The following is a 26546-nucleotide window of genomic DNA, read 5'->3' as shown; positions in this document are numbered from 1 at the left end:
TGTTCTCCATTCTGCTGGATGAAGCTGGTACACAGGCTTTGGTTGAATACGGTACCTAGTGGTGCTGAGAGTTCTTGCCTGAGTTCATATAGGACCCATCCAGGGATGTTGTTGGGTCCCATGCAGCCTGTATTTTTTGCCTTTGAGAGGGCATTAATAACTTGCTCCCTGGTGATGAGGGGAGGGGGACAGGTTCTGGGGATGTCCTGGTTTACTGATGGGGGGATAGGGGGTGAAGTTTTCACTGAACTTGTCTGTCAGCAGATTCTCTATAATTATGGCATTTGCGTATGTGGTATTTTTGACCACCAATTCAGAGCAGATTTGGGAGTTACCTTTCAGATTGTGGATGTATGTGAAGAAGGCCTTGTGATTGTCCTTAGTGGATGTGGTCAATTTGGACTCAAAGTTAGCCTTCGAGGATTTCACCAGTGACCTTATTTGCTTGTTCAGACAAAGGAGAGATTGCTTCCAACTTGGCACCTGCTCCTTCTTGGTCCTGGACAGCAATTTTTTCCTTTTATTATAGAGTCTGTTTATTGCTGCTGTCCACCAGAGAGGTTTACTCTTCCTTGAGGAAGATGATTTGGCCCTGTCAGGTATTGGTAAGTCCATGCAGCTATATAGGTGCTCATATAGTTTTTTGGTGTAGGCTTGGACATTAGTGCTTGATTCAACCGAAGGGATGGTGGTTGTGAAGCTGCTTATACCTGCTCTCAGGAGGTTGTAGTCAGCTTTGGAAAAGTATTTTTGTTTGACTCTGGCAATGGGGGGGGGGGGGGGGGTCAGGGGAGATGGTGACTTTGAAAGTAATTGCTTTATGGTTGGATCATACCAAGGAGGATGACACTGTAGGGGTGCTACAGTGGCTACTCATGTTGGTTAGTACCAGGTCCAGGATATTTTCACCTCTTGTGGGGGTGTCAATTAGCTGATCCAATGCATTGGCATTGTCAAAGCTGATGAATCTCGGGCATTCGTGTTTGAGCTACAATAGGTCTTCCGCTCTACGGATGGGTAGTTAAAGTCATCCAAAATCAGGGTAGATGGTTGAATCTTGATGGATTCAAGTAAGTACAGATAGGTGGAGTGGGCCTCCTGAGTCATGGCTGTGGGTCTGATTTGAATAGGTGTTTTGTCAATCATTAACTGCACCTGGAGTGTCTCCTGTGTGTCATACTGTTTGACCAGCCTGAAGGTGTGTATGTCTTTGATAAATATTGATTGACTTTGTAGCCCTCTGTTTGGGGTCTGAAAGTATAGTAGGACAAGTAACCTGATAAGGCTGGGATGCTCTTTGCAGCTTTGAACCAGGTTTCAGTGACTGCACAAATGTCAGCACTTTGTTTATTTATTTATTTACATTTGATAACCGGGTAGCGTCCAACTGGGCCAGAAGCCCGTTTTCGTGGAGACCCGGGGAGAAAAGCTCCAAGGAAGATCACATAATTATACATTTGTACATATGACAATTACAATAGGAGTTCAAACACAAGTTCCTTGACATTGTATCTAAAAGCATATAACAATGGTAGTACAATAAGCTTACATTATTCATACAGACAAAACAAACAAAACAAATCTCTATCTATATACATATATATATATATATATATATATATATATATATATGTGTGTGTGTGTGTGTGTGTGTATATATATATATATATATATATATATACATATATACACACACACACACACACACACACACACACACACACACACACACACACACACACACCCCGCCAGGATAAAAATATCACAGACTGAAGCTAAGAAGGCTCAATTGCCAAGAAATATTGACACTGGGTGGTGGAGAGAAGGAAGTTAGACAGTAAAGGGTTAAATTAGATAGCCTGGTGGAGAACATGAGCAAAGCCTGTGTTTGGTGAAATATTCCTTTAGGGACTGTTTAAATGAATGTGTATCATTTATGGACAGAATATGCTGAGGTAGAGAATTCCAGTGTTTGGCAATGAGATGCGAGTATAAGGAGACGCCGTGAGAGTTTTGGGTTTTGTTAACCTTCAACAGTACTTTATCAGCAGACCTAAGAGATTTAGTGTAGGGTTGGACAAGGTAAGACAGAGTTGGGCAGTTGTCAGGTTTGTATAAGACTATATGGCAGTTAGTAGCTGAGTCAGAGTACGCAGGCAAAGGTGCTCTAACCAGTTTAGCTGGAGAAGGGCAGTGCAATGGTGAGATCTTTGAGAGTGATTTGTGGCAAATTTGGCTATTTTGTTATAGCAAGATTCAAGCCTATTCAGTTCAGATTTGTGAAGATTGGTAAATATTTGTGAAGAGTAAAATGGAAGATAAAAGATGAGTTCTGGCTGTTGTGAGTCTGGCATGGTCAGTAAGATAAGATTTAGCTCTATAGAGAGAACCTAGTTTGACATTAACCTTTTTAATTGTTAGGGCAAGGTGTTTGTCAAACTTAAGTCCACTATCATTTGTGACACCAAGAAGTTTTGTATGTTCAGTGGGTTCTGTTTTTGTGCCATTGGAGGAGGAAACAGAGATAGGTGGTTGGTTGTTGAGGTATTATAGAAGACCATAAGCTTAGTTTTATTGGGGTTAAGTATAAGTTGATGGGCTGTTAAGTAGTTTTCAATATTGTGGAGGGCTGCTTGAGTTTTCTCTTGGAGTTCCTTGATAGAAGGGGCAGGCCAGATTAGGGAAGCATTGTCGGTATATTGTATGATTGAGGCTGGATTTGCTGAGGAGTTTAGGTCATTGGTAAAAATTGTGAATAAAAGTGGGCCAAGGAGAGATCCTTGAGGGACTCCTACACATATATGGAGCTGGGTGGAGAGTTTCATGTTAAGACTCCTAACATTTAGCAGCATGACCTTTAAATTTCATTTAGAAGAATTTTTCACATTGGTAATTCTGTCCTCATGACTTTGCCAAAAAAGGCACTATGGGGAGAAGGAAGAGCCTTTGCCAGAAGTCTGAAGCTCAGGGGAGACAGATGAAGGCCATCTCTGGCAAAGCATCATGGTCTGTCAGTCTTGTCCTCCTAGGCTGTCAGGTACTGGATCCCCTTGAAATGACACCAAAAACTAAGCCAGTTGTTATCTGGGTGATGGTAGGATGCTGCTTAAGGCTAGGGACATATCTGCCTGGGACACATATTCAGATAGCTCAATCATGTCTCTCTTCATATAGTCCAGACAGGTATGTCTCAAGTCATTCACATCAACATGGACTATGACAGTCATAACAGTACCTGTTGTTGAGAGACTTGAGTGTGTGAGTGATGTGGTGAATTCTAGCACCTGGCAAGCAACTTATCATGACTTTTCCTTTATCTAGCCTGGTGAGATAGAGTCTCCTATGACTAATATGTTGGGTTTGTGTCTGTGCCTTACAGGCTGTGAAACATAGGCATGTGTACTATGTGTGGTGCTTGGTATGGTGGGTTGTGATGTGCGTGTGTGCTTTTGCCTTGGAGGCCCCTCTTGTTTACGTATGTTTTTGTTGAAAACCTCCACATATGTAGGAATGTACTGCACATGTGTGGGTGGTTTTAGAGGTGTGGTGCATGTGATGTTTATGCAGACAACCTTCTGAGTGCCAGATGTACTGGCTTGTGATTGAGACAGCAAGGATTCTAGGTTCTTAATGTAATTGCATCTCTCACATATTGTGTTCCTACGTGGTAGTAGTAAGTGGTTGTCCATGTTACATGAGGCAGTTGCTGCACTGTTTCTGGATGCCCATATCAACAAGACTAGCTGGAGAAACCACAGGAAATTGTCCATCCATGGTTGTCAGAATCTGTGGACGATAGGTAAAGGATGGTAGCGTGGGTACTAACAGAATAGCGTACCTATAGGTGTGTGTAGGGGTGGATAAAATCACAGTAGTTGCAAAGGAAGGCATCAGTTACAAAGGAGTGCTGGTAAGGGAAAAATGCAACTGAGATACCTTGCAATGGGTTAAAACAGAGCAGCATCAGTGCACAACGAGCAAAGAAGCTCAACACCCTGCAACACAGGATATAAATACCAGAAAAGATGGAAGAATCTAGAAGTTCAAATTACTACCCACTCCTGCTAGCCCCTGCTCTTTCAACCAATCACTCATGCCAGAGAAGGTCAGGCAACCCTGTTACTCTCACTAACAGCAAAGACAAGACACTACCAGCAGAAGATGGCTGCCAGAAACACAGGAAACTCAACAAGCAAAACAACCAGGCCTGGATAACAGCAGGCCTCTATCCCAGACTATGCTACCTGATTGGACCATAGAAACCTCACAACAAATGCACAGAAAAGCAAAGATAGAGCACTCACAAACAGAAAATACAACTCTCAGTATGAAAAAGCAGTTAAAAGTTAAGTAATTCAATAAAAATGTAATTACAGTAATGAAACACTATTTAGCAATGAAATACATTTAAAACAATATAAAACAGTACATAAATGCAGTGAAACAGTAAAAAAGAAGCTTTAAAACAGTGTAGAATGTAGTAGATTAACTGTATAGCACAACTATAAGTGTAAAGAAGTGCAATTCAATGAAATAAATGTAAGAAAAAGCTTATTCTGCTCTTGGAGCCTCAGGGAATTTCTGCTATGTCACAGTGATGAATCACCACTCCTCAGCCTGGTAAAAACAAGATGCATTAGTAGGCGTAAATTGTAAGAGTATGTAGTACTAATAATAATAACATACATTCTGTCTGCTTTTAGGGGGCTAGAAGTACTGAATTAGATGGTTAGATGAGAGAGAGGAAGTGAATAAAAGGATTAGTAGTAATTACCCAGGGCTAGTGCAGGAGCAAGTCCATGAGTTGGGCAGATGTAACTTAAGAAGGCTCTTAAAGTCATGTGTGTTTTCTAGTGACCAGATATCTAGAAGTGTATTCCATGTTTTTGTGATAGCAGCAGCACAGAGGTAGTCCCTGAGTTATATTTACTTTTAGTAATTTCAGCCAGTGATTTGTTGGTACTTCTTAGTGGACAATTGCTGGTATAGTGGTGTAGTAGACCTGTAGGGCTGTTTTTTTTTGGCTGGGGTGATAGAGGATTTGGTGGGCTATTCTAAGTTGGTTACAAGTTAGTAGATTTGGCAATTCTAGCCAGGATAGTTTATTTAAGGGATTGGCAATGGTGGGATCTGTAGGATGAGTCAGTGGTGAATTTTGCTGTTTTGTTATAGCAGATAGTTTATTTAGGTCACTTTTGTTTAGATTGATTAGTACTGGGGAGGCATACAGTGGTGTGGAGAGTAGGTGGGTTCTTGCAATGGTGACTTTACTTTCAGAAGTTAGGTAATTTTTGCATCTATAGAGTGCACCTAGTTTTTGAGAACTTTTATGATGGTTTGAGCTACATGTTTGTCGAATTTCATATTGTGATCTATGATTACTCCTAATAGTTTAGTTTTGGCAACAGGTGTGATATTGTTTGAGGATGTTATTTTAAATAATGGAATTGGATCAGTAGCTTTAGAGGGATGACATAACATTAGTTGGGTTTTTTAGTGTTGAGTCTTAGTTGTTTCTATTGCAGAAAAGGATTTTTGGGTGATTTATTGTAATTGTTGGAATGATGGGACTGAGCATATTAGGGTAGAATCATCGGCGTATTGGACCAGGTTGGCATGGAAGGTAGCTTTGTGTAGGTTGCTGGTGAATATGGTGAAGAGAAGGGGTCCAAGGATGGATCCCTGTGGAACACCTAAATTTACAGTTAGAAGGGGGGGATAGGGTGTTTTCCCATTTTATGGCTTGTTGACAGTTTGAGAGATAGTCTTTGAACCATGTTAGTGTGGAGTTGTGTAATTTGAGTTCTGAGAGTACGGTTAGTAGTTTGGAATGCAAGACCATGTCAAAGGCTTTGGAGAGGTCCAAGAATTTGTTAGAGACAAGATTACCTTTGTTCCATTGTTGATTTACAGTATTGGAGAAACTGATAAGGGTGGTAGTGTTACTATGGTTTGGGTGGAATCCGTGTTGTGTTTCAGCCAAGAGATTGTTAGTAAGTAGTTTAGTATTTGGGAGTGAATGCATTTCTCAAGGATTTTTGATAGGAGGAATAGTATGGCAGTTGGATGGTAATTTGTTAATTCAGTTGAACTGCTGCCTTTGTGTATTGGTATTATATGAGAGATTTCCTAGAGGGATGGAATATGTTGTTTGGCTATTGACCTGTTTATTAGCATGAAGACAGGATATGAGATTGTGTTGGCTGCAATCTTGAGTTATTCACCTGGGAGTCTATCAGCTGCAAGGGTAGTGGTTTTTAGTTCTGTCAGATATTTATATATTGTATTGATTGGGAATGGTTGTAGGGAGTAACCATTTTGGTCAATGGTTGGTGTTTGGGGCTTTGTTTGAGTTGTGGGAAAGCTATTATTAATCAGATTTTGAATGGAGTTAGTGAAGTATTCATTAAACTGAGTTGCACTGTTGCTAGTGGTGTCAATATTAGGAGGAGAAGTAGTTTTCCCTGGTTGTAGTACTTTATTGATGGCCGCCCAAAATTATTGAGGGTTTGTTCTGTGTTTAGCCTGAATCTCAGAGTAGTCATTTCGCTTTTGAATTCTTATTTGTTTTTTGGACTTGTTTCTTAGCTTGAGGTAGTTTTGTCTATTTTGGCTGGTTTTGTTTTGCCACCATGCTTCCCATACCTTATATCTCTGTTTTAGGAGTTCCCAGGTATTTGTGGTAAGCCAAGGGGTGTAATTTGATTTTGTTCTTATTGTTCTAGTAGGGGAAAAGCTGGCTGAGTATGTTTAGGAAAGTATAGTTGAAGTAATCCACTGCGTTGCCCAGGGAGAGGTTTAAGATGGGTGACCAGTTACAATGATCATTCTATCTTTTTGTATCTTTTTTCCTCCATTGTGTAAGCTGTGAATGCAGAATAATTAATTTCTTACTTTTTTCCCACAGGACAAGCCACAAACATAGAACAGTTATTTTTTTTCTGCATACACAGAGTGAGCTGCAAACAGTTAGTTTCTATTTTTCCTCTACAGCCAGACAAGCTGTGAACGTAGAACAGTTTATTTCCTTTATTCATTTATGAGCGCAAGGAGACAGAAAGTCACCATGATATAAAAGTGTGTGTGGGGTGGAGGGGAGTGCTCCTACAGTTCATGTCCTTGTGCTGCCATCAGGCATGTGCAGACCCCTAGTGCCAGATCCACTCCTAATGGAACCTGCGAAAGCAAGCAGAGAATATACTAATGCACAAGGTGCTGTGTGTGATCCTCCCCACCATGGATCAGATAGACAGACACATGACAGGAATATACATAAGGTGAGCTCATACATACCTTACAATGGGTGCAAATCTTATGTACCTGGGTGACAGACAGGTGATATGTTTTGTGAACTGTACAGAAGTGATGGACAGTGTTCTACTAGAATGGCATAACATACAGCACTTCTTTTACATCCTCTACAGATATCTCAACAGAGGTAACCCATGCTGCAGGTGTTTGCAGGTGCAGCGATGATGCTTCTGGATGACAGTAATACAGCTGGTCATGTGTGTCAGTATACCAGGTCGATGCTCTACTAATGTCCTATAAAAGTGGCATGTACTACTATTCTTCTGTGGCATACCCAAGAGACATCCAACCAATACCCATCAACATGACTCCCACATGTAATCCGCCACCCACAGTAGGTGTCCTGTCAGCATCTCCATAGAAGCTTTTAAGGTTCTCCTTAGTGTCTGTCAGCTGGCAATGCCTTGAGATTCTGGCTCCAGTGGTCAGCCTGTCTATTCATATGTCCTGTGCCCTCTTCATTATGTGCAGGATCATGCTGATGACCCTGAGATGCACCCGCAGCAGTATGGTTGTGTTCACCCACAGCATTTATACTGCTGGACCAGTTCTGCTACAACTGCCTGTGGAAGGCCTGTCTGCCTTATCTTTCTCAAGGACTGCAATGTGAGCACACACAGTGTCTACTGTATGATAACTATGCGTGGCAGCTATGCATCCTGCAGCTGTCCATTCAATCTGGCATGGATTACTAAAATCCTGGTTGATGTCACTTTCCCTACATACTGATGGAATCCTTTCCTTTTAGTCAAAATGCAAGTTAGTGAAAACTGAAATGCAGTGTGCATTTGCATTAACAACTACACAGACAAAAATATACTGAAAGTGGTGAGATCACAGAATACTGGAGTTAAGGATGTTTTCCCTTTTTGCAAGTATTGTGTGTCCTTAGATTTAATGCACACACACACACACACACACACACACACACACACACACACACACACACACACACACACACACACACACACACACACACACACACACACACACACACCTCTGTAGTGCTGTGCAATAGTTTTCCAGCCTTAGGGAGTAAAATGTCTCCCACCGTTAAGGAAAACATACTTCTTGAGCATCAAAGTTACTGGCTGAGCCTCCTTAAAACCAAGAAAAAAGAACCACGAACCGTAGCCAGTCTCAGATGAAACGTCAAAGTCAAACACTTATAACTTGTTTAGAAATTGATACTTTATTGAAAGTCAAACTGATTGTTTTCATTAGCCTTCATGGCTCGAGGGTTATTATTATGGTAGTTCCCAGTGAATTCTGTGGCTTTTATCAGACTGAAGATAGTGCCTCTCTGTCCTTGGGCCAAACTGGGTCCCCCTGGGATTTCTTCTGTGTATGCTTCCATGGTTCTTCAAGTCAGTTTATCTTATCCTTATGTGCTGAGTTGGTTCCAGTAGAAGCACTGATGTCAAGGTTCACTGGGTTGATTTTGTTGATAGCTGCAGATAGTTTGCATGCCCTCTATCTTTGGAAAATGACCTGCCTGTCTAGCAGACCATTAGGCCAACAGAACTTGGTGCCAGTTTTCCTTGTGGTTTATTGTTTTTTCTTAAGCGTGGGCGATATCTTAGCCCCTAAGGCTGGAAATGTATTGGATCTTTGTAATAAGATCTGTTTTGTTTTTCTTTACAATGCAGAAAGAAGTGTCAGGGCTTTTCTATATACATAAATAAATAAATAAATATATATATATATATATATATATATATATATATATATATATATATATATATATATATGTGTATATATATATGCACACACACACACACACACACACACACACACACACACACACACACACACACACACGCATATACATGTATAAGGTCAGTTTTTAATACTCCATCCTCATTAAATCACTTATTCAGTATAGCAACAAAGCACTTCATTTTACTTAACTAGTGCAAAAGTCACTTATCAAAAATACCTTCCGCATCCCCACTACTTCAAATATACTATCTCTGAGATCACACAACAGTGGGGAAAACAAGACAAATTCCTTTGTCCTACTGTGTGCAGTCTTGCAAAAACACCCACAGCAATGCATGTAAGTGAACCTAATGGAGATATTTACTTACACTGCTACAAGGAAAAGAGCTAAACATGGTCAGTGACTACATACATCAATGTACTAAACATCATTGATTAATACAGCAAAGAGTATTGTCTACCATGTGCATTCTAGATCTTTGGAAAGAGACCGTCTATCTCTCTCTCTATGTGTATGCATGTATATATATATATATATATATATATATATATATATATATATATATATATATATATATATATGTGTGTGTGTGTGTGTGTGTGTGTGTGTGTGTGTGTGTACTGTATATTTGTATGTAGTCACGGGGGTGTCTAGAATGCACTTCGTCCATGTAGAGGTGCATGAGCACTTGTAAGGATAATTTATGTCAGTTTTTGAACTGTATCTGTACAGTTCAATTAGTGGGTGTTCCATAATTTTGAGACTGATGGAACTGCTTTCAATTTCAGTTCTGTTGAGCATGTGCTCTATAGGCTTGTCACTATAATGCTATTTCTTTGTCTTCTGTAGTCTATTCGTCACTGTAGTGTGAGCTGTTGCATTATGGTGACCTAACTTCATATCACAATATAAAGTGGATCATTGTGCAAATATTATGCTAATGAGGTGATTTAGTATGTTAGTCCTTGAATTGCACCAATAATGCTGTGTGTTATGCACCCTGTGAAGTCCAGTCTGCAACGTGTGTGAGTACTATAATCAATTAAGGTATGTATGACTGTGGAGCCTTGCCATACTGCTAAAAATCTGCATCCTGCTAATTAGCATGGTCAACTAACTACCCAGCTGCCTTGCATGTCCATGCTTGAGCATGTAGGTCACACAGATTGTGTGCATCTGTGCAGCCTGTCCATGCAGCTGTTGCCATCCCCTACAACACTGACCACTTGTCATGCTGCTGCACATAGGCATTCTGATACTCTCCTGCCTGTCAATGTACATTATGTGGTTCCATGACATGTGACACTGTGCTTCAGCTATCATTTTCACTCCTGGACTTCACCTGATGAGTGAAGATGGTTGGAGTAGGGTCTGAATCTGACAGAGTTCCCTTCTGGTGCATCTTTTTACACCTGTTGCACGTGAAGTACAGTGAGCTTGTGTCGGGGGACAGTTATAAAGTTACCATGAATGTCTAGTGCTCACTTGCCAAACCAGTAATGATAATGCAGGCATCACCAGCTCTGGTGAGCAGAGCCGGCATGAATATAATGATCTTCAGAGATATTGCCCAGACTTTTTTTTTCAATGAGAGCAAGAATTTAGGGTGAGACAGTTTTCAGTTTTTGCTAAGCCATTGCTTTCTGCTTTCATGGTAATACTATATTCACTAATATGTTTTTTTTTTCTGTTTTGCAGCAGAGGATGAAATTATTGCAGACAATGTAGTGTATTGCATGGCTGCCACATCTATACCCGTACTTAACCTGCTAAGCAGAGCAATAAACATTTCAATGTATTTACTGCAGTTATTTATTTTTCACATCTTACTATTTCACTATTGTCTAATTATTATTTGGCTTTATGGACTGCCATTTTTATCAGTTTTTGCTGTACTAATGTATTACTCTGTGTTACTTATCCCTGCATTTGACAAGTGTACAACTGTCCTGAACCTATATACCACATCAGTGAGGACCTTTTCATTTTACTGTTATACCATGACTAGTTGTACATAGCCTTGTAGGATTACAAGTTTTAGGCATGTGTGAGATTACCAGTTTTAGACATGTTTACCTCTTTTTCTGTTCTAATCTCTACCACTTACCAACCATTTTAGATGTTGGGACCTGATAGAGCAAGTCCTGAACTGCGGACACTGAATGGCCGAAAGAAAGGCCTCATATATATACTAAGTCCAAGATGCAATTTCTTGGAATACTCCCTTTTCTCCAAGCTATGGCAATCTCACATTTGGTATATATAAGTTTGGGGTGGGTAGTGCAGGGGGTTTGCCCCCAAAAAGAAGTTTAAAGGACAAGAGCGATTTTCCAAATTTGTTCTGTTGTGTTTTTCGTGTTTGTTTTTTGCTTGTCAGCACTCAACATTTCATTAGGGAGACCTGCCATTAATCCCTACATTTACCTATTTGCCTTGGTGTGTATGCCAACTCTGCATACCCTGTTTTCACAGCAGTGTGCATTTTATTTGTTAATTTTAATAATTTTGTTACAGCTTTACTGCTCATTCAAAATGGTTTCAATCCATGCAATGTGCTACTGTGCTACACACCTGTGACAGCTGCATTGTCATGCATATCACCTGCCATTGTTCTTATTCATATCACAGGAGTTCCATAGCTGGGATATGCACTGCTTTTCCATCTATTTCTCCTTTCAGGCCTCTCTTACTAAAGTGTACCACATCCTACTGATCATTGCTTTTGTGTTATCTTTTTGTCTTTTTCTTTTTTAAATTTTGTTGCATTTCCTATTTTGTTTTTTCCCATTTATTTCTCATTTTGTCTGCATGCTTAGCCACGGAGCAGGCTGTAGTGAGGTAGTGGTCACTACACCCTGCTCTAACCCAACATGATATTCTAGGTCTCCAGTGGTCCCCAGGATTGTTCCTTTTCAGGGTGTTTAAGGTCACCCTGCAGAAGGCAACCTTATGCACTCTGGGAACGTTTTCTGCACAGTCTCTGGCCACATATAATTAATTTTCATGGAACTTTCATGAACATTTGTTTCTATTATTTTATAGGTGTTAAAATTATCCCTTGTACTACAACTTCTATAAACGTGTAATTGCAGGACACCTGTTTTTACTGTACTTACGGCTGCTGCACAACGCTTTCTTTGCATCTCATTTGCCTTGCTTCTCAATCTTGCTTGGAGAGTTTGTGGCTCACTTTTACCGAGTCAGTCTCAGCTTTAGTATCTCACAAGCTGCTCTACACATATCCTGCTTTTCAGACAGTCCTTTTAGTTGTGATGAGGTAATTCGACTCATTTTGTATAAATCAGTGACTTCAAAGAAGTCAGGATACCAAGGTGACAAACCAAAGTGCGAAAACGAAAATTTTTATTGTCAGCTTCACCAGCACAGCGTTAAAACCACATAAAATACATCCAAAGTATCTCATCAAGCGCTTTCACCCGGGCCCTCCCAGGCTTTCTCAAGACATTTAATGCATTGTTTGGCAGGTTCTTTTATACTACTCTTGCCGTACTTAATTATTTAATTGGTTTACAATTAATCGCTTATTACTTTGCATTTAAAGAAATAGAGTCCTTTTTTCCTTGTCACCGGTTGATGGTGTTACTTCTTATTACAATTTTGTAATAAGCCATCTCTTACTCCATTCTACTATAAAATGCATAACTATAGTTAATCATACAGTGTCTAAACCATTAATTGCCATCTAAAAATGCATATTTAAAAACTGTGCTTTTAAAAACATACATACACCATATGGGTACAAGACCTTGCAGTAAAACATTCTCAGTGCCACTGAACCTATTAGTCACTACATTGATTATTGATTGACATGTTAAGATGCTTAAATAACTAGTAACTATTTTGTGTTGAACATTGATTCACTGAGATCTTAACAATACCCCCTTCTGCACGTTCCCATGTCACCTAAATATAATGAACTCTATTCGAACTCTAAAAATTACTCCACTAAAAATCTAATATTGTTAAAAATAGTATGCCCCCTATCCTGTCTAACTTCCCTTTAAGTAAATAAATAATAATACATGTTCCAATTTATCATTATATTATATTATATTATATTCAACTTGTACTCATCACCTTCATAGCGGACCCCTGCTAGCTAACTCTTATTTAACAGGAGAGTTAAGCTGTTTTTGTTCTTTGTTTATTCCTCTTTTTTATTATAATTCTATAGCTTCGCTCTTCTAATTCTTAGCAAACTGCCGATACTAATAGCTCCATTAAGACCTGGTGATTTGGCTGCATCTAATCTTATCTGCCAAAGCAGTTCTTTAAACTCTAATGGATCTAAATCTAATAGATCATATAACTTCTGAAAATGAGGTTATGCATAATCTATGTTGTAATGTTATCAAAGAGGGCAATTTCTCTATTTTTAACTACACGGAAATTGAAGTTAGTAGTTTATTTTTTGATGTATTTACTAAAGGACTTCATTTTGTCCCAGATAATACTATCAATGTACCTAAGACAATTTTAGATTTGAAACTCTACACAAGGCAGTTGAATTTAGCAGTGAATTTAAAAGGGAACTTATTGGATAGCAGCAAATTACATAGGAAGAGCACATGGAACCCCCCACTACACCCAGCCATTAAAACATTCGAAGAAATGGTAGAAATAGAAATTCGAAATATAGACACTAAAGATATTTCAAAAGGTAATAATTTCTCTGATGAATCCTACCAACTGATTAAGAAATTAAACAGCGAAGGCATCAGAGTAATGAAAACAGATAAAGGGGGAGGCGTAGTACTGATGTACCAACATGACTACATAGCTGCTTTGCACACACATTTACACAACAACGAGCAATATAATCAGGTATCCATAAATGAAAGGAATGTTGCATATGCCAAAATTAAATATAGGTTAGAGGATAATTTATATCAAGGGGCAATAAATGAACAACTGTATAATTATTTGTTGGTCCCCAAGCCAGTGACCCCCATCATTTTCGGTATTCCCAAGGTGCATAAAGGGCTACAGCCATTGTTATTTAGACCTATTGTAGCCGGAGCCAAGGGAATCACCGAACCACTAGGGAAATTTGTGGATGTAATATTGAAAAAGTATACAGCAACCCTAAAATGTTTATGTAAGGACTCCTGGGAATTTCTACGAAGTGTTAAGAAAGAATTTTACCATGAAACTAACTATATGGTCACAGTGGATGTAGTTGAATTATTTCCAAGCATTCCACATGAAATTGGCTTGGCATGGTTCAACGAAATGTTAGCTGAACATTCCAAGCTAGGAGGCAAAATAATAGCATTACTTGTTGAATTCATGGAAGTTATTCTAAATAACAACTTTGTGTACTTTTGCGGGGAACTATTTAGACAAAAAAGAGGAGTAGCCATGGGGACCCCGTGTGCCTCTGCTTACGCTAACATTGTTTTAGGGTACTGGGAGTCAAAATACATATTCAACACAAGGTGGGTGGAACATTTGGTCCATTACCAACGTTATTTGGACGACATATGTATTTTTTGGAAGGGCAGCAAGGAAGAACTTGAACAATTTATTGAATACATCAATAATAGTACAAACTTTTTGAAATTCACATGTAATATAAAAATTGATAGCTTACAATACCTTGATGTAGATTTACAGAAAAACATAGAAAAAGATTGTTTCATGTCTTGCATACATAGAAAAAATAGTTATTCTAACATGTTCTTGCATTATAATAGTAACCATCCTTTATTTCAAAGGAAAGGAATTATTAAAGGACAAGTAATCAGAGCAGCTAGAATATGCAGTGAAGAAAATTTGTTTGATGATGAATGTCTATTTTTGAAGAAGTTATTCCAGGAAAGGGGCTATCCAACACAGTTAATAGATATAGTAACATCAGAAGTAAGAAGCCAAAGGAAAGAAAAATACTTCCCTTTATTAGGTGAAGAGCGTAGACATGAACACAGCAAAACAGACAATAAAACAAAAGAGAAGGAATGTCTCTTTGTTCACACAAACTGCAATGAAAGTGTAGCAGTGGAGAAGGTTATTAACAAATATTGGCCAATAATAACCATGAATGAGGAATTTAAGAAAATGTTTGGGGACAAACCACAATTTATTAGAAGACGAAATAAAAATTTGAAAGAATTGCTTGAAACAAATCACGAAGTAAGTCAAGGTGGGATGGTTCAAAAGATTGGAACATTCAAATGTAATAGTTGTAAGCAGTGCCCCAGCATTATTAACAAAAAAGGGTTCTATTTGAAGTCAAGAAAAATGTATATAAAATCACCCGGGTATTTTAATTGCAAGGCAAAGGGAGTAGTGTATCTTGGGTTGTGCCAGTACTGCCAAAGTTTTTACATAGGTAAAACAGAGAGGACATTGGCAAAAAGAATATACGAACATCTTTACGACATCAGTAAAGGCAAAGAAACAAATGCCTTTTATAAACACTCCTTAGTATGTGAAAGAATGGAGATAAAGTTTATAGTGCTAGAGCAGGCAAATATCAACCCGAGAGGAGGTGACTGGGAGACATCATTAGAGTTTAAAGAACTGCTTTGGCAGATAAGATTAGATGCAGCCAAATCACCAGGTCTTAATGGGGCTATTAGTATCAGCAGTTTGCTAAGAATTAGAAGAGCGAAGCTATAGAATAACAATAAAAAAGTGGAATAAATAAAGAACAAAAACAGCTTAGCTCTTTTGTCAAAAAAGAGTTAGCTAGCAGGGGTCTGCTATGAAGGTGACGAGTACAAATTGAATATAATATAATATAATATAATGATAAATTGGAACATGTATTATTATTTATTTACTTAAAGGGAAGTTAGACAGGATAGGGGGCATACTATTTTTAACAATATTAGATTTTTAGTGGAGTAATTTTTAGAGTTCGAATAGAGTTCATTATATTTAGGTGACATGGGAACGTGCAGAAGGGGGTATTGTTAAGATCTCAGTGAATCAATGTTCAACACAAAATAGTTACTAGTTATTTAAGCATCTTAACATGTCAATCAATAATCAATGTAGTGACTAATAGGTTCAGTGGCACTGAGAATGTTTTACTGCAAGGTCTTGTACCCATATGGTGTATGTATGTTTTTAAAAGCACAGTTTTTAAATATGCATTTTTAGATGGCAATTAATGGTTTAGACACTGTATGATTAACTATAGTTATGCATTTTATAGTAGAATGGAGTAAGAGATGGCTTATTACAAAATTGTAATAAGAAGTAACACCATCAACCGGTGACAAGGAAAAAAGGACTCTATTTCTTTAAATGCAAAGTAATAAGCGATTAATTGTAAACCAATTAAATAATTAAGTACGGCAAGAGTAGTATAAAAGAACCTGCCAAACAATGCATTAAATGTCTTGAGAAAGCCTGGGAGGGCCCGGGTGAAAGCGCTTGATGAGATACTTTGGATGTATTTTATGTGGTTTTAACGCTGTGCTGGTGAAGCTGACAATAAAAATTTTCGTTTTCGCACTTTGGTTTGTCACCTTGGTATCCTGACTTCTTCGAATTACCAGTTGGTGTTGTTCCTACAAAGGGTTTTGTTTTATAAATCAGTCACTACTTACTTACTTTAAATTACATCTGCTTCTCTTAGCATCCTGGCCTTTGCCTGATGTATTACGATACCACACAACACTGCTTCACATTAATAAATAGTGGGGATCATCAAATTCATGATTGTTGGCTTGATTCTTTAATTAATATAAGCATCAATAACTGCTGGATCTTAAACCCATATGAAGAATAGATGAATAAACAAAATATTCTTTCTCGACTCACAGAAATTATGACAATTTTGTCTTATGACTGCTAGGCACTCTCTCTTTCTCTTTCCCTCTCAAAACACAAATGAATTATAGACATTCATGCATCCTCCACTGTGAAGTGCAAAAAATTGAAGCATTGTACCCCTTTTAAGCTCTAGAAGTTTTCATGCTCAATCATAAATTGAATTTCCTGGCCAAAAATGTCTATTTCTCAGACAAACTACCCAAAATAAAGAATCCATCCATCCGTCTGTCCATCCATCCATCCATCCATCCATCCATCCATCCATCCATTCATTCATCCATTTACAACCCCCTTTTTCTATTATCCCTGTTTGTCTTTTAAGTAGTCATTGAAAAGCAAGAAATGGTAATTAAACCTGACTGAAAGAAAGCAGGGTATACATGAAAACACACGTAAAGTCAATGCATTGATAGGAGCTTGGGGGCTATGATGTAACGTTTTAAAGCCAAACACTGCAATGTGGGATAACTAAAAGATAAACTAAAAAATCAAGATGCCGCCCCCCCCCCCCCCCCCAATGTGGGCAGACTCTGGAATTACATTTAAAAATATAAAAAAGTATATAGAGTTCAAAAGTGGTGTTAAAATGTAGGAAACATCAAGACATGATGAAATAGACATTTTTTTTTCAGTCTGTGGGTGCAGTTCTCCTTTAAGCAAACTAACAAAGAACTTAAAGGGAACCATTAGGAAGCTCAAAGCTGAGTATGAACTTAAAATAGCCACTAAACCCAAAAAATACTGTAAATCTTTCTTTAACTACGTCTAGCAGTTAAGACCTAATGCCCACCAGTGTTTTAAGCTAGACCACAATAAGACTACACTCACTGACCCAAATGAAATGCTAATATCCTAATTAGCAAATTTAGTGCAAATTTTACACCACCTACAGTTATAGCTATCCCACAGGCAGTTTGAAAAAACAAGAATACTTCATCCATGTGCCCTGATGATATACCAGGATGCCTGATTATCAGTACCAAATATGTCATTTCTGAACCCCTACTCAACTTCTTAAATCTAAGCCTTTCCACTGCTTACATTCGTGAAACCTGGAAAACAGTCATTGTAATGCCATTATACAAGGGTGGCCCAACCATGGACCCTGGTAACTATAGACCTGTTAGACTCACTAGTCTCATATGTAAAGCTATGGAGCGCATTATCTCAGATCTTATTAATATGGACTTTCTTAACCCTGGACCCTCCTCAATCTAGTTTCACCAAAAGAAGGTCCTGCCTCTTTAACCTCATTAATTTGTTTGAAAAAGTAACTGAAACAGTGGCTAGTGATTATGGAGTGCATACAGCATATCTAGACTTGGCCAATGCCTTTGACACTATTCCCCATGAAACATTATTGATAGACATGTAAATCTGAATATAAATCTTTATATTTTGCAATGTCTAGCTATCTGGTTGTCTGACAGAACTCATATGGTTAGAGTAGCAGATGCCACTTTTGAAAGCAAAAATATTACCACTGGTGTACCACAAAGCTCAGTTTTGTGCCTTCTCCTCTTTGGCATATATTTCTCAGACCTTAAGGTCAGAACTTCTGGCCTATGGCTAACTAAGTTTGCAGATGACTGTAAACTGAGTGTTGTTATTTGATCTTCAGTTGACTCACAATTGCTCCAATGTGTGTTAGACCATGTTAACAATCAGTGCAAGGATAATGGTCTCAAATTAAATGTAAAACAATGTAGCACAGTTAATTTTGTAAAGCAAAACCATTTCACCCACCGTATCAGAGTTGCACCCCTCCAAGCAGGCACTGATGTAAGGGATCTGGGTACTGTTGATAATGATTCCTTATCATTTGACCATTATGTCTCCACAGTTGTTTGGAAAGCCTTTTAACTGAACCATTTAATTTCCAAAGGCATCTCCACTAGACACAAAGAAGTCTTAATTCCCCTTACTCATATACCTATTTTTCACTTAGTCATGGTTGGCCCTCTTTAGTTTCTTTTACAAGTTGTCTCCACTGTGCTTATAGAGGACCTTTACCTAGTCTCTATACACTTCTTTCTGGAATATTACTGTGTTTTAGCATTGGGACTAGGACATGGTAGAATGTGGTCCAGTTGAGCTTGACTGTAATCCAATATCTGTTAAAGGACATTTGGAAAAACTGAATAGAGCTCTCTACTCAGATGTGAACCCATTATTGGGAGTAGCATTGAATGAATTATCAGATGGGTGTGTCAGTGTGGACGAAGGAGTACTTGTGCACCTGAATAAACTTATAAGGGACTTGGAAAATAAACTGTTTAAATACAAGCATCTCCAGTGGCAAAGATTCCACATGAAAGCATCCTTACATCACAAAGTTGTGCCTAGGGCTCTGAGGATTTTAAGAATGCCTACATATGGAGTCAGTTACCCCACCTTGCTGAGAAGTTGGCAAGCTCTTAATATTAGAACTAGCATGGAATATATGCATTTGCTTATTGATTTATTTCAGCCCCAGGAGTGAGAGATACTGGCTGAGATTAAATCCTTGTAAACCATGATCCTTAATGACTTCCCTGCAGAAGTGATTGGGAATAAATTAGAATATATGCATGGGAATGTTCTAGCATTTGAAAAGAGATTGCAGATATCTAAACTTAAAAAAATTGCAACATGATACGCTTGATTTTCACACTGCTTTTGTAACTGAAGATTTAACATCAAGAACTGATATTCAGCATGCAGAATCTGTTTCTGCAGTGCAAGTGCAAATTACATCACCAAAGGCTGCCTTACAGCATATGGAACCTGTCCATCATGTGCAAATGTTGGCCACGTCTCCCCATACTTCCGCGTCATTTCCAAGTGCTGCTAAAGAAGCTTCTCTAATGGTTGCTAGCCCATTGGAGGTCTCTAGAACTGTTAAAACATTGGATTCACAGAACTCTTTTTATTGGGACAACCGCTGCCTATAAGTCAAAGAAACAGGTCGAGAAGTTGAAAGAGAGAAGGCAGAGCTCTCAGACAGCAAAAAGGAGAAGTAAGAGCATAGAACAGGCTGAAAACAAGAATCAGGCATTAAATGGACTAATGGTAAATGTCTCTTTATTTGTACTTACAGATGCACAGGTTTCAGTGCTTAATAAAGGTTTATCATTCATTCCATCTAGAAAGTCGGATAGGGTGGATTTGCTACTGGATCTTAGAGTGTTTGCTAGGAATTTGACTCTAAAGACTGTGTTTTCTGGACAAAGAGACATTCCTAATAGACAGGTGTTCAGGAACCTAAGTGCCATTATCCCCAAATTATACCCAGTGTTTGAAACTTTTACTACTGTTTGTGAGAATGAAATTGGACAGACTTTTGAATCTAGTTCTGATCATAATTTTTATAACTTAACTGTAGATGAGCAAAGAGCACTAAAATAATTAAAGGAGATGAATGCATTGGAATTTAGGCCTGCAGATAAAGGAGGGGGCATAGTAGTTATGGATAAAGATTTTTATTTAAAACAAATGTGGGATATGTTGGATGATGTGAATACTTATGCTCAAATCCCTGATAGGACTGTAGGGGAATAATGGAGGTCTCGTTTTTGGTTTTCGATCTACTCATGGCAAACATGATTACAGAAGAATTGTTTAAATACTTTAATGTTCCATATTCTGTTGTGCCAATACTATATGCTATACCTAAAGTATATAAGAACTTGGATTGTCCACCTAAGACGCCTATAGTGTCAGGCAAAGGTTGTGCTACTGAACCCTTTTCTAGATTTGTAGAAAAAACTTTATGTCCTGTTTTAGAAGGTAGTAATGTTGTATTAAAGGATACAAACATGTTTTTAGATGATTTTTATGCTATAGAAAAGGAATTGATAGGTGATAATTATCTATTCGTTACTATGAATGTTGAGTCACTATTTACTGTTATTCCCAATTCATGGGAGTAGAGAATATTAGAGAATATTTAGTGACTAATAAATGTCTAGCCTCTGATATGATTGACCTTATATGTGTTTTAATAGAAATTGTTTTAGCGAACAATGTTTTTATGTTTAATAATGTCTATTTTTTACAGAAGGATGGCGTAGCTATGGGCACAGCTTGTGCGAATAGCTACACCAACCTGGCACTGTTACAGTGGGAGGAGATGCATGTGTTGCACAATAATAAATTTACTTACTTTTTACTGTGGTATGTAAGATTTGTGGATGACATAATTTTTCTTTGGAGTGGTTCTAAAAGACTTCTATTAGAGTTTTTAGACTATCTTAGTAATAAAACACCCATTCTTAGGTTTGCGCTTAAGTTTTCCAAACGGCAAATTGACTTTCTGGATGTAACAGTTAAGAGAACACAGGAGAGACATCTAAAAACTAGTCTTTACAGGAAACTGACTAGTATGCACCCTAGGCATGTACCCAGGAATGTACTGAAAGGACAGGTACTACGAGTTATGAGGTTACATAATGAAGAGCAGTCGCTGATGGTAGCAATTGATTTGAGAAATGATTTCCTAAGTAGAGGTTATTCGGAAAGAGAGCAAGAGAGAGAGAGATGGTTGTATCGCCCACCTCTCGAATGAAGAGAAACAATAGGTAGATCTTACTTTTCAGAAAGACAAGGAGAAGAGAGGGTATGTCCATCTATAAGCAATGAAAGATATATCAGAGTCCCGATGACCTTCTCTAGTAATGTGAATATCTACTGCGACATTATTAAGAGAAACTGGAACATTTTAAAGGCTTCAGAAGAATTTGTTGGAATTTTCAGTGAAAATTCCTTATTTTCATTTAAGAATAATATGTCCCTAAAGAGACAGCTTTGCTATAGGGCTGAAGTAATTAAACCACTGATTACTTCACAGAGACAAGGGACTTAGCCATGCAGAAACTGTAATGCCTGTAGGTATATTTATACAGGTCCATTGTTCTTACATATACACAAAGGGAAGGAAGGCTTTAGAGTTTAATTTTTATGCAGAGTGTTCCACCAGGAACATTGTTTATTATAGTTTCTGCTTGGAGTGTAAAGTCTTTTATATAGGTAAGATGAACCAATCCCTTAAGGAGCATATAATTGAATATCCAAGGAACATTAGAAACCATAAGGGTCTATATCACTTTGACGAAACGGCAGAAGTTCGAACACCATATGTTCAAACTTCTAACCTCGAAGTGCAAAAACATCAAAGGCTTAGAACAGCATTTTCCAAGAAACACACACACAACACAAGCACACCAAATAAAACAGCAATCCACACACATACACTTAAAATCCTACATCTAACCCTACACTAAACTGTACACACACTATCTATCTACTTACCTTAACCAAACCCTAATCCTAAGGTCCGTCACTATTGCACAATCACCTGACCCGCGCCCTAACCCTAACTCACCTATCCCACCCTAACCCTAAAGTCTGTCATTATTGCACACCCACCTCATCCGTGCCCTAGCCCGCGCCCTAACCCTAACTCACCTAACCTGCACCCTAACCCTAACATCCGCACAATCGCACACTTACCTGAACCCGACTCATAACTTTCCACCACAGTGCTGAAAATAACAAAGCCACAGAAACAGCCCACCAAAGTCGTTCCCTGGGAAAGAATTTGGTGTTCCGCGGCTTCGCGATAATCAGTTTTCGAACTTCACAGTTTGAACATATGGTGTTCGAACTTCTGCAGTTTCGACGAACTGATAGGAACCCAACCATAAACAGAGTAGTGCACTAGTGAAGCATACTGATGAATGTGGTACACAGCATGAATTTAGGTTTCTAGTTCTGGAAATTGTTAGAGAGAGCTACAGGAAAGAGGATACAAAGAATAAGACTGAGTTAGCTGAACTCAGGTGGACAGTACATTGCAATGCATTAATGAAGCTGTCTCTATCAAACCATTACTACGTGTACGAATACCCCCCCACTGACTAGATGTGTTACAATAGTTTTCACAGAATGAGGCTTAAGAATAGACACATATTTATGTGTTTTTTATATGCTAATAAAGTATTTGCATGTTTTTAAATCTTGGTTAATATGTTAATTAGTGTTCTTTGATTGGCTCAATGAACTATTTAAAGGTTTAGCTGTTTGTTTTATTTTATTTGATTCTCAAGAAGCGGCTGTGAGGTCGTGAAAGCACTTACTCTTTGTTATTTTATTAAAGTTATTTTGCACCTAGCCGTGGTTGGTCCTCTTTAGTTTTGTTTACAAGTCATATCTTATTAGACCTGTTATCAAATCTAATGCACCTTTTGGTATGTATTTATCTAGAAATATCACATAACTTGAGCAACCTGAGAGATTCATAACTAAAAAGATTGGTGACCTCAAAAATCTTAGTTATCAGGAGTGAATCCCTTTCTCTGTACACAGTCTCATCATTTCCTCAGTGGAGATCTTTCTCTAGCCTTTCATGCCTTGAAAGATCTAACTGTATTTGATTTCCTATCCTTTCACAGATCTAATGATACAGCAAATACCTGGTTAGAGGAACTAAACCTTCATTAATAGATAAATGACATGTTGGTGTGACAGATTCATATAAAATGTATCCCTCATCTCTGGAACAAACTTCCACTACATGACAATCAGAGTATCACTCTTGCAATCTTCAAGGTAAACAGATAATTAAATGGGCAGCCTGACATTCTCTCCTGATCTGTCTTGTCTTGCCTCTGTGAGGCTAGAGGGAAATTATGAATAGGAGTTTTTGGCTAGCACTGAAATGGTCTGTAGGCTGATTACTTGGTACTTACCTATGAAATCAGTAAATGATAGGATTTAGAAAGATTCTCACTTCTCATGCAAATTGCTTACAGCAGGTAGGCCATTTTACAGGATGATGAGATAATGTTATTCAGAGACAACTATGACTGCAGTAAGAAAGACCACATTATCATCTCATTAGCACATCTCTGAATAACCCTTGTTTAACACTAGTGCTATCAGCCTGCAAAGGTGGTAGTGCTTACTATGCCCCCCCACACTCACACACACACACACACACACACACACACACACACACACACACACACACACACACACACATCTGTGACTGGTACACATAGCCAGCCTTAGGCATAGTCCAACTAGGCAGCTGCCTAGGGTGCTGATTTAGCAGTGGCGCTTTTCGAGTAAACTGGGTGGTGTAAATAGATCAGGATGGGGGTATCAGGTGGTGTGGGGGGTGCTGTGAAGTCCTTTTGCCTAGGGCTCCACTTGACCTAAGGCTGACCCTGCTGATACACACACACACACACACACACACACACACACACACACACACACACACACACAGCAACACCCTCACATGCCATGTCTTTAGTGAAATGGCCTGCACCGTGACTGGTTCTATGGGTGATGAATGACTTTTGATGGTATTAATTTTTTCTTCCAGCCCTGGGAATTTGTACAGCTCACACAGCAGAGTAAATTGGGATCCTTTGACATTTCCAGGGCTGGATAAATTACTAACTAACATTAGCTACTCGGAATTACCACTACCATGTGGTTCAGGCAGCAAGAGTGCCCTCCATGCTGAAGTTCAAGTTAATGAGAAACCTCAGTGGAAGGGTAGTCTATGAATCTGAAAGGCTTACTAAGAGGGGAAATCTCTCATGTTAAGGCTTCTCACTGACAATAAATCTTTCTGAATTTAGCCTAAAATGTAAGGAATACTCTTACTTTATTAATGATTCTGGGAATTGTATAAGGAAAATAAAATGTTTTGAAATTACTATAATTAAGTATGGGTTCACAATTACCATCGAAGCTGAAGCACCACACAGAATGATGCACCACAGAGAAGAGAAAGTTGCAGTCAAATTTTAAATAATAGTTCTAGTTGTTCTAACCTTATAGTCAATAATTTACGTTTGTTTTTGACTTAGAAGCTTTAAACAACTTCTTTGTGAAGACATGTTTTCATCAGGTGAGTTGGACTGTGATCTACTGTGAGTCAAAATATATCAATAATTCATTGAATTCCTTTAGTATAATTATTTTACTTTTAATTTATTTGCTAAAAGTTTTTATTTTTGAGATTGATCAGTCTGTGGTCAACAATTCTGAGTTCTGTATAAAAGTTAATGATAAACATAGAATTATGTATCTAGGCATTTTGTTCTACAGTGATGGTGTTTTGAATAAAATGTAGAATGTGCTTTACTAATAGTCTGCTGAAGTCTACAGATGAAAGCTTTCATTTCTACAAGTATTTGAATAAAGGAAGGTTTTTATGGAGACATCATTTTGTTTGTTTTCTTTGTTATTTATATTACATGTTCCTTTATTAGCATTGTGTTAACCTGCATTTTTTTAGATTTGATCAGAATTTCATAAGTACACTAGCACTGTGGTGTGGATCCATTTCAGTATATATAACAAAATGACAAGTATAGGGGTATTTTTAAAATCCATTTTGTCTTCTTGGAAGGTATCTATTAACCTTAACATCCAATTATTTTACTTTTTTAACTTTATAAATCCTGTGTTAATTTCAGACTGCATCACTTCCTAGGCAAAGTGTTTTCACTTATTCACGCCTCTTCAGCAAAATAAATTCTTTTTACATCCTCCCAAAATCCTCTTTCTGGACATCTCTTGGTGAAGAGTATTTGAATATCTTCTCTCATGAAAATAATATTGTTAGACTGCAGTTCTGTGCACCTTTCCCTTCAGATGATCTTCCAGGTTATACTAGTTTAAATCATTTAAACTGTCTTTGCATAATTGTAATGCAGTTCTGATACTGGCTTTGCTGGCTGCCTCTAAAGATTCTTGTCTTCTTTGGTGTACTACCCAGAACTATGTGCAGAATATCTCTACTGCTTATAAATCTGTTTTGAAATGTTTTCTTCTTTTACAAGAAAACCCTCTGATGGGTTAACAACATATTTCCCCATAACATTTTATAAGACTCTTGTCTTTCTTGTTCCACCTCTTCTGTGTCAGTCTTCCATATCCATATTCGTTTAGTTGTTGTTGTCTTTCGGCTTTTCCTGGTTAGGGGTTGCCACAGCAGAACTCCGGTCCACTAATGATTGGCAGTAGATTTTCACGAACACCGAGGTGCCAACTCGACGTTCAACCTTCAACTAAGTCACACCCATTTATGCATGTCTTTCGTAGGCCCACCCAACCGCGGGGAGGACATGCAGACTCCACACAGAAGGCACTCCCCGCATTCCAGCCGAGAATTGAACAGGAGAATCTCTTGCTGTGAGGCAACAATGCTAACGCTGCACCACCGTGGAAGTCTATATCTATATTCTTTTAGTATTCCTGTATATCATTTTATTCTAAAATCTTTGCTCTATCCCTTGTCTCCTGAACCTGAATGACTTCTTTGAATCAGTCTCCAGAGCCATGGACAAGGGTAAGGTGGTCCACACAGCCTATCTAGACCTTGCCAAGGCCTTTGACACCATCCCCCACTCTGGAATCATAGATAAACTTACTAAGTTGGGCATTAATCCTGATGTCACCCAATGGGTTGCTAAATGGCTTACTGATAGAACCCACACTGTAAAAGTAGCCGACTCCAAATCCAGCTCCAGACAAGTGACAAGTGGAGTACCTCAGGGTTCAGTCCTGGGGCCGCTCTTGTTTGGCATCTACTTCTCTGAAGTACAGGTCAACACTAAGGGACTCTGGCTAACAAAGTTTGCAGATGACTGCAAACTGGGAGCCATTATTGAATCCCCAAATGATGTGGATACTCTACAAAAGGGCC

The sequence above is a fragment of the Protopterus annectens genome, chromosome 17.part0 (genome assembly GCF_019279795.1).
Source record: "Protopterus annectens isolate FY-2018-M chromosome 17.part0, PAN1.0, whole genome shotgun sequence".
NCBI classification, from domain to species: Eukaryota; Metazoa; Chordata; order Ceratodontiformes; family Protopteridae; genus Protopterus; species Protopterus annectens.
Note: the sequence above shows the minus strand (reverse complement) of the source record.